Source organism: Pinus tabuliformis, chromosome 1_1, assembly GCF_031772625.1.
Source record: "Pinus tabuliformis cultivar Carrire ecotype Pingquan chromosome 1_1, CPIR1, whole genome shotgun sequence".
Taxonomy (NCBI): domain Eukaryota; kingdom Viridiplantae; phylum Streptophyta; class Pinopsida; order Pinales; family Pinaceae; genus Pinus; species Pinus tabuliformis.
In genome coordinates this window covers 917249486-917259317 of record NC_142297.1, presented here as the reverse complement: position 1 = coordinate 917259317, position 9832 = coordinate 917249486, and the positions used below count along the sequence as shown (strand labels likewise).

The window sequence follows — 9832 nt, the reverse complement described above, 5'->3', positions numbered from 1 at the left end:
GGGTGATATAATGAACATGATGAAAATGTAATCCTACCAAGCTTAAATTACTTTATTAATAATAATGAATATGCAAAACTAATATAATTAGTTTATTAATAATATAATATAATTACTTTATTAATAATAATGAATATGAAAAACTAATATAGTTACTTTACTAATAATATAATAATGAATGAGAAAAACAATTAGTTACTTTATTAATAATATAATAATGAATAAGAAAAACTATAACATAAGCTTTAACTCAAAATCATAATTAACTTAACATTTTCGCATCTTAATCTGCAACGCTATCTTGGAACTTGCATATTAAAGAGTTCGGAAGATTATATGAATGCCATTACAAAACATTAATTGCAACATCATAATCAATTATGGTCATCTTAACATCAATCAATCTCAATTGTATCACCATAAGCATACTACCTGAAACATGCATGCATGTGAAGGCAGTGGTATTATTATAATTTTGAATATGATGACATACTGTATAAGGGAAGTCCAAATTTTCCATGTGTAAGATTCAGCAAAGGCTCATAATCTTTCAATCACAATTGAATTCCACGCCCCTCCTATTGCATAAGACTCGTTGTGTCAATACTAAAGTATCCTTATTATGAATATGATACTATGGAGAATAAATATATTTACCTAATTCGGATCGGATGGATACTTTCATATAATATTAAGGGCAGAAGGCTAGGATGTAATTAGTACCAGAAGGGCAAGTGAAGGTGCTAGTATTATCGTCTTTGGCATAGCTATAAGCCTGTGGGCACTGCCCCTTGAAAAACATGGAATAGTTGGTGGGAGGGCAGTTGGTTGCGTAGGTCCCTGTGCAGTAGTATTGGGGAGTATTAAGGGCAGCACAAGCACTATCACATCCATCGACCACTTTCAATTCTGTAGGGCAACTTGCAGTTATGTTGCTGCTGCAGTCAACTGTTGGGCAGCTAGTGTCCGAGGGAGTTATGGAGAGAGGAAGATTAAATCCATCAACAAGTGAGATGTCATATGTGTCTCGACCGTTGGCCCCATTCAGAGTATATTCAGCCAGCGTTGTAGGAGGCCGTCCAACGGACTAACAGATGAGCAAGCCGCCGCAGTCACCAGTGTTGCAGCTGCCTTTACTAGAGGCATCGAAGGAGCAGCTCGTACATCCCCAAAATCTGCCTGCGCTTGTCCCTGCGGGCACGTCAACACTCCATGATTGGCCCTGTGTGAGCGCTTGACTGCCACCTACGAGAATTCCCACTGCCCACACAGTGAACGAACACTTATTCTGGATCACAAATGTTGCAGCTTCAACTCCTGCAGTTGGGAAAGCAAACACACATTTATTGATGACATAGTAAGATATACACATCGCTCGTTAATGTAATTCTCATAAAATAGAGTAGATTTGAATTGGGGGAGTACCACCTTGAAGATAAACCAGTAATCCTCAAGCTAGAGTTGCTGCAGTTGAAACATAAATATCTATTATTCTCCCCCCCATTGCTAAGACCAGGAAGCAAGTTAAACACTAGTACAACACAATACAATCAACAAACACTACTCAAACACAGCGCAATCAATTGCAAATGACCTTGCTTAGTTTTTATGCACGGATAGCACAGGCGAGTCACACGCAATATATATAGACAAGGTATTAGTGATCCACAAACTTGGTAGTAGCATATGAAACATGGATGAAGTTCAAATAAGATTATTGTCTTTTCTTGGCACGCAGTGTGGAAAATTCTAGAGCTACAGTAAACCAAGCCACAAAGTAAGCTAATCCTCTTAGAAAATTACTTGCGTACCCTCTTTTGGCCATAAAATTTACTGAATAGGCAAAGATTTGAAATATAATAGCAACAGTATTAGGGTTCAAATTTATCCCTTTTTTTAATCCCAAACATCCATATAAACTCCCAACTTCTACCAAAATCATTAACTAAGACTTCTACCAAAATCAGTAACTCAGAAAGTATGGCCACGTGATTACCCGGTCCATAATAGGCGCCGCTACCCATGTGTTATTTCCTTTTTTTTTTCAAAGTTGTTTATTCGTAATTTGTTTTCGTCCAAGGATGGAATTTGGTTGTATATTAAATTCCTTTTGGATTTTCAAAGGTGTTATCTGTAATTTGTTTTTGTCAAAGGACATAATTTGGTTGTGTATATGGAATGCAATTTCAGTAAAGACCAACAACTCGAGTTTACTCGTCTTTTTTGCCGACCCAACGCTTCATAAAAGACCTATAATCTCAGAGTGTGACAGTTTTTACCTGAAGAAGTATAATCTCACTGTCAAGCAAGATTGCTCAATCACTATCTGCAGAGGATTGCTATAATTGGGAACTATGCAATCACTGATAGTGAGAATTGTACAATCATTGTTGGCGGGGACTGCACAATCATTGAGGGTAACGATTAGGCAATAACTATTAGCAGGACTACACAATCATTATTGGCATGGATTGTACATTGACTGCTAACAACGAGTGTGCAACACGGTCATTATGAAGTTCACTTAGTTTATCTTTGCATGTGCACTTGTGAAGACATTAAGAACTGGGCATGTGAAAGCAAGTAGATGGACACTTACATTTTTTTCAATAAGACTTGAACATTTAGATAACATGATCGAGCATGACATTAATGGCTTGAAATGAAAGACGATCATAAGGAAGATGGCATGATCATAAAGAGGCATCAAAAATTTAAAGATAAGAAAAATTTTAAATGGGGTTGTAGAAACTACAACAATTTCATAACCCCACTTAAGTGTATCTTGGTCTTGAGCAATGTTAATTTTATGACTTTGTAATCTTTTAGAACATATTGGTCTTGAGCAATGTTAATTTTATGACTTTGTAACCCTTGAGCAGGAGAGAGCTAGGTAGTCAAGCTTGGGTGCATCAGCCAATCCTCTATCATTTTCCACCTCTCCAAATCATAAAATTAGGTTATGGTTTCCATAAATCTTCGAGTGTAGTATAATGTTTCTCTAAATTAAGTTCATCTAGCCCTCGTAGTTCCCCATGGTCCCGAGCCATGTCATCTATTTCCAAGTTTGTTTTCTAGAAGCGAGTGGTGTGGACATTCCTAATCTCACATAAGGCATGGCTTTGGATAAGACTCTAGTTTTTCCATGCTAAATTCCATATTAAGGAGCCTAAGGGATACTCTATAGCTCTTAAATTTTCTAACTAAAAAATAGTGTGATAATATTTCCTGTCCCAAATTTCATTTCCTCTCTAAAACCACCTCAACTATAGTTTAGCTCTCAATGACATATTCAAGATATTCATGTCTCTCAATCCCAAACCCCTAGCTAGTTTCGGGACAAAGATTTTCCGAAACAAAGATTGACCATTTTTGGAAATAATAATCCCATCCACCACCTTAAACACACTGACAACCATCATGTTTGCCCAGTCAACCACTACATGGTTGCGATTTTTGTTTACAAGCAGAATGACAGAAGTGAGAACAGAAGTTCAAAGCGGACCATTCCACAACACATCACAAAGGTTAAAGCATTTAATGAAGTTTATTAATTAGATATGGGAAAACATTCATTCCGCGACTGTTTCCCACACTCCACAACACCTACAAGTTCAGAAAATCATTTACTATGTAAATTCGCCCATGTTGCATATTAAATATTTTCTTTGTCATGTAATTAATGTCAAATTCCTATGTTAGGATAAATATGCAAGTAAAAGTCATTTGTAATGTTGGGCATGTTGGGCAAGTTAGAGAGCGAGAGTCTGTGAGGTAGTGAGGAGAAAATCGTGGAGGAAATATTGGTGGGCGCGTGAAAACCAGTTTTACAAAGTTTTACAAAAGTTTACTCCGCAACTCAGTGAAGCCTAAATCACAGTAAGTCTTCTGTGTTTTATTTGGAGAAGCAGCCTCCAATTTATCACGGCAATGTATTTTCTTATGTTTTATATTATAATCAAAAGTATGTTATGTTGCGATGTGGTCTTAAGCTTTCACAAGTAAATTTTTGCAACCCTCTTTTATTTTAATCTGTTTTTCCGTGAGTGAACTTTGTGTTTTAATTAAAGTCCCTGTGTGGTTGCGATATCCTCACGGCAACCAAATATTTACCTTTCCGAAACTGAGGTTGACCTTGCCTACCATTCTGCAACTTATTTCTGAGTTCCTCTACCCCCGTAAATTTATTTTTCTAACATGGTACCGGAACAGGTTAAACTCTGTTAGTGTAAAAATAAGTGCTTTTACTAACAATGAAAATTATTTTGAGGGAAAGTTGTTTTTTCCTTTGGAACGAATTTAACAGCACGTAGAAATTTTTTTGTGCACTTAGAAATGGCAAAATCAAGCACAAGCTTGACTAATCCTCAGATACCTCAATTTAATGGAAAAAATTATGATTATTGAGCTATTACAATGAAGGCCCTATTTTCGTCTCAAGACATTTGGGATTTGGTGGAGAATGGTTTTGCAGAACCAGCAAATGCAGCAGCATACAATGCATTGTCTCAACCAGAAAGAGATCTGTTGAGGGACAAGAGGAAGAAGGATTCAAAAGCTCCATTCTATATTTTCCAAGCAGTTCATGAAAGTATTTTCCCAAGGGTTGCAGCAGCAATGAAGTCCAAGTAAGCATGGGATACCCTCCAGACAACCTACCAAGGCATGGAAAAATTCAAGACAAAAAAACTGCAAATGATAAGGAGAGATTTTGAAACACTTTGTATGAAAGAGTCTGATAATATAGACTCATTTTTTACACATGTAAGTGGGTTGGTTACTCAAATCAGGTCTCATGGTGAGACACTTGAGGAAAGAAGAATAGTTGAGAAAGTTTTGAGAAGTTTTCCAGTAAGGTTTAAGGCCATTATTGTGGCCATAGAAGAGACAAAGGATCTCTCACAGTTCTCAGTGGATGAGCTTAATGCATCACTAATTTCTCATGAACATAGACTCAATAGAGTAGCAAGCTCCTCATTGGAGCATGTCTTCAAGACACAAGTATCATTTGGTCAAGGTCGAGGCAGAGGAAGATCATATGCTAGAGGAAGAGGAAGAAGCCCACACAGAGGTTGAAGAAGCAACCCTTCAAGCTCAAGTGGAAGGGGAAGCAATCAAAATCCAAGTCAAGGCCCAAGCCAGAATCAAGCACAAGGTCAGAGGTATGATAAATCTCAAGTTCAATATCATTACTGTAAGAAGTATGGTCATTATGCAAATGAATGTAGAAAGAAGAAATTTGACATTAGTAACAAACCAAGTGTAAATTTCACAAAAGAAAATTAGAAATATGATAGCATGTTTTTAGCTTGTAATGTAGCACAAGAAAAACAAAGTGATATATGGTATCTAGATTCAGGGTGTAGCAACCACATGTCAGGGAACATAGAAATGTTTTCCAATCTAGATGAAAGTGTGAAATCTGAAGTGACATTAGGGACTGATAGCAAAGTCTTTATCATGGGAAAAGGAAGAGTTAATATCCTAACAAAGAAGGGGAAAAGAAGTACATCTCAAATGTTTACTTTGTCCCCGGTCTGAAACATAACCTCATAAGCATTGGACAACTCATGCAAAAGGGCTACAATGTCTTCTTCAAGAATGATGTATGCACAATTTTGGATAGGCCTCCAAGCAGACAGTCGATTACAAAGGTTCAGATGACAAACAATAGAATGTTTCCTATAAAATTAAAATCAAATTTGTAGAAAGAAGGTGCACAAGCACAACTATCTATGAACTCACAAGAAGCTGCGCGAAAAGAGGCGGCGAACATACAAGTAAACTTTCAAGCAGAGGTAAAAGATGAAAACTGGTTATGGCATTTGAGATTTGGACATCTCAACTTTGGAGGTTTGAATTTGTTGCATAGGAAAGCCATGGTGAAGATTTTACCACTCATAGAAAAGCCAGACAACATATGTGAAGGATGTATCTTGGGCAAGCAACATAGAGAGACATTTCCAGTAGGAAAGTTAGTAAGGGAAAAGGCACCTTTGGAGATTTTCCACTCAGATTTATGTGGACCAATGCAGACACCATCAATTGGTGGCAGCCACTATGTATTGACCTTCATAGATGAATACACAAGGAAGACATGGGTCTATCTCCTAAAACAGAAAAGTGAAGTGTTTGAGCGCTTTCGCCAATACAAAGCTCTTGTTGAGAAGCAAAGTGGACACTACATCAAAGTCCTTAGGACTAACAGAGGTGGAGAATACATCTCAAATGATTTCCTTCGTTTTTGTAGGGAGCATGGAATTCACAAGCAATTTACAACAAGGTATACACCTCAGCAAAATGGTGTGGCAGAAAGGAAGAATAGGACCATTATGGAAATGGAAAGGAGTATGATGAAGGCAAAGCATTTGCCAAATGATTATTGGGCCGAAACTGTCGCTTGTGTAACATATATCTTGAATAGATGTCCAACCAAAAGCGTCCAGAACATAGTCCCTGAAGAGGCATGGAGTGGAAGAAAGCATAGTGTCACCCACATGAGAGTTTTTGGATGTGTGGCATATGCACATGTCCCGAATGAGTTGAGGAAGAAGTTGGACAGCAAGAGGGAGAAATGTATATTTGTTGGATACAGTGATGAATCCAAGGCTTACAAACTCTACAATCCATCAACCAAGAAGGTCATAATCAGCAGAGATGTGCAGTTCATAGAAGAGGAAGCATGGGATGGAAGTTTAGAGAAGACATTCAATGTCAAAGCATGCATACCACATCAGGACAAAGAGGAATTGACAACGTCAAGTAATTCCTCAACAGTGACTCCCTCTATGCCTATTCAAGCCCAACAAAGCAGGCAGCAAGGAACACCATAAACAAATATTAGGACAATGTCACGTAGTCAAGCAGGTGCTTCTCCAAGCACTACACAAAGTGCAACACCAAGTGACATATCAAGCCCATCTTCAGCAAGCATAAGAAGACCAAAATTCAGAAATTTGAATGAAATGTATGAGCAAGATGAAGTTGATAGCAGCGCTAGCCTGAATTCATTATTTGTTTTGTTTTGTCATGTAGATGACCCAATTCACTTTGAAGATGCAATTAAAGATGAAAAATGGGTTGCTGCAATGGAGGAAGAAATAGAAGCAATAGAAAAGAATGACACATGGGAGTTAGTGGACTTGCTGCAAGGAAAAGAAGTCATTGGAGTGAAGTGGGTCTATAAGACCAAGAGAAATGTTGACAGAAAGATTGAAAGACACAAAGCAAGGCTAGTTGTCAAAGGATACAAGCAGCAACATGGAAGAGATTATGAGGAAACGTTCACACTGGTCGCGAGGATGGAGACAGTGCATAAAGTTGTGGCAATTGCCACGCAACATAAATGGAAAGTGTATCAAATGGATGTAAAGTCAGCATTCTTGAATGGAGTGCTGAAAGAGGAAGTGTATGTTGTGCAACCGCCTAGTTATGAGGTAGAAGGGCAAGAAGAAAAAGTGTATTGGTTGAGGAAAGCTCTTTATGGGTTGAAGCAAGCATCGCGTGCATGGTACAACAAGATAGATGCCTACTTGTTGGACAATGGTTTCGACAAATGTGACGGTGAGCCTACTCTCTACATCAAAGAGAATGATGGTAAGATTCTCATTGTTGTATTATATGTAGATGATTTAATTTTTATAGGTAGTGATGATTTTCTCATCGTTGATTTCAAACAAGTCATGAAGAATGAATTTGAAATCACTGACTTGGGGTTGCTAAGATATTTTTTGGGCACAGAAGTGAAGCAAACAAAAAATGGCATTATTATTTCTCAAGCAAAGTATGTAGGAGACATTTTGGAGAGGTTTAAAATGCAGAACATCAAGCCCACACCAACTCCAACTGTCATGGGGTTGAAGTTGAGCAAAGAAGATTGCAGCAGCAATGTTAATCTGACATTATACAAGAGCATGATAGGCAGCTTGATGTATTTGACCGCCACTAGGCCGGATATAATGTATGCAGTGAGTTTGGTGTCAAGGTTCATGGAGACACCCAAGGAGACACATTGGCAAGCAGCAAAAAGGATTCTAAGGTATGTCAATGGGACAAAGCAGTATGGCGTTTTGTACACCGCAACAGATGATTTTAGGCTGGTTGGTTACACTGACAGTGATTGGGCAGGAAGTGTCGATGACAGAAAGAGCACGTCAGGATATGTTTTTCATTTGGGTTTCGGAGCCGTTTCATGGACCTCCAAGAAGCAGCCGATAGTTTCATTATCAACAACAGAAACTAAATATGTCACTGCAACAGGAGCAGCGTGTCAAGTAGTTTGGATAAGAAGGATGTTGAGGGATCTTCACCGCGACCCAGAGGGAGCGACAACTATTTTCTGCAATAACACATCCGCAATTGCATTATGAAAGAATTCTATTTTTCACAAGAGGACCAAGCATATTGATGCTAAATATCATTTTATTAGAGAATTGATTAACAATGATGAAATTGTGTTGCAGCACTGCAGGTCACACGAACAGTTTGCTGATATTTTCACAAAGCCATTGGCACCTGAAAATTTTGTTTATCTCAGAGATTATATGGGAATTTTCAATAGTGGCAGTTGCGATTATGGGGGAGTGTTGGAAATAATAATTCCAACCACTGCCTTAAACAAACTGACGACCATCATGTTTGCCCAGTTAACCACTACACAATTGTGATTTTTGTTTGCAGGCAAAATGACAGAAGTCAAAATAGATGTTCAGAGTGGTCCGCAACACATCACAGAGGTTAAAGCATTTAATGAAGTTTATTAATTAGATATGGGCAAAAATTCATTCCTCGACTGTTGCCCACACTCCACAACACCTGCAAGTTCATAAAATCATTTACTATGTAAATTCACCCATGTTGGGTATTAAATATTTTCTCTGTCATGTAATTAATGTCAAATTCGTATGTTAGGATAAATATGCAAGTAAAAGTCATTTGTAATGTTGGGCATGTTGGGCAATTTAGAGAGTTGTGAGGTAGTGAGGAGAAAATAGTGGAGGAAATATTAGTGGGCACGTGAAAACTAGTTTTACAGAAGTTTACTCCGCAACTGAGTGAAGCCTAAATCTCAGTAAGCCTTTTTGAGTATGTTATGTTGCGATGTGGTCTTAAGCCTTCACAAGTAAATTTAAGCAACCCTCTTTTATTTTACTCTGTTTTTCTGTGAGTGAACTCTATGTTTTAATTAAAGTCCCTGTATGGTTGCGATATCCTCGCCACAACCAAATATTTACCTTTCTGCAACTGAAGTTGACCTTGCCTACCATTCCACAACTAATTTCTCAGTTCCTCTACCCCGTAAATTTTTTTATTTTTTCTTAACTCCTCTCCATAGAAAATATTTATAAAGGGTAGCAATGGATTTGAAGATTTTATTTATTTTGTTAATCAGTTTTCCTTCTTCCATAATGAAGGCATTAATGCATCATCCATAATGATATGTTGTTTCACTTGTTGCATGCGGGTCTCCAAGGCATGTTTTCTTTCGAGATATGACCAAATTCCTTTCTATTCCATTTTAAGTTTGACTTTAAATCCCTTTGAGCTTAAGTAGAACGTATGCATGGAATTTCATCCTTGGAACTATAATTCTTCCCACCAGCTTTTGGCTTTAGATCGTAAATCGAGATCTTGTAGCCAAAGCCTTCAAATTTAAAGGGATGATTATGAGGAGCCATTTTCAAGCTAACTCCAAGCGGATTCGCTAGTGGTCTGAGCCAATGCTTGGCAGAATACCGGCTTCAGCAAAATGATCGTGTTCACGTAAGTCTTCAGATATTACAAATCAATCCAGCCGACTAGATACCTGATGTCTCCCTCCCCTCCAGTTATT

General features: G+C 37.9%; 1 pseudogene; it reads right to left on the bottom strand.

Moving 5' to 3' along the window:
* Positions 1–667: 667 nt before the first annotated feature.
* Positions 668–1372, bottom strand: LOC149217383 (pathogenesis-related 5 protein Cup a 3 pseudogene; annotated as a pseudogene).
* Positions 1373–9832: the final 8460 nt, after the last annotated feature.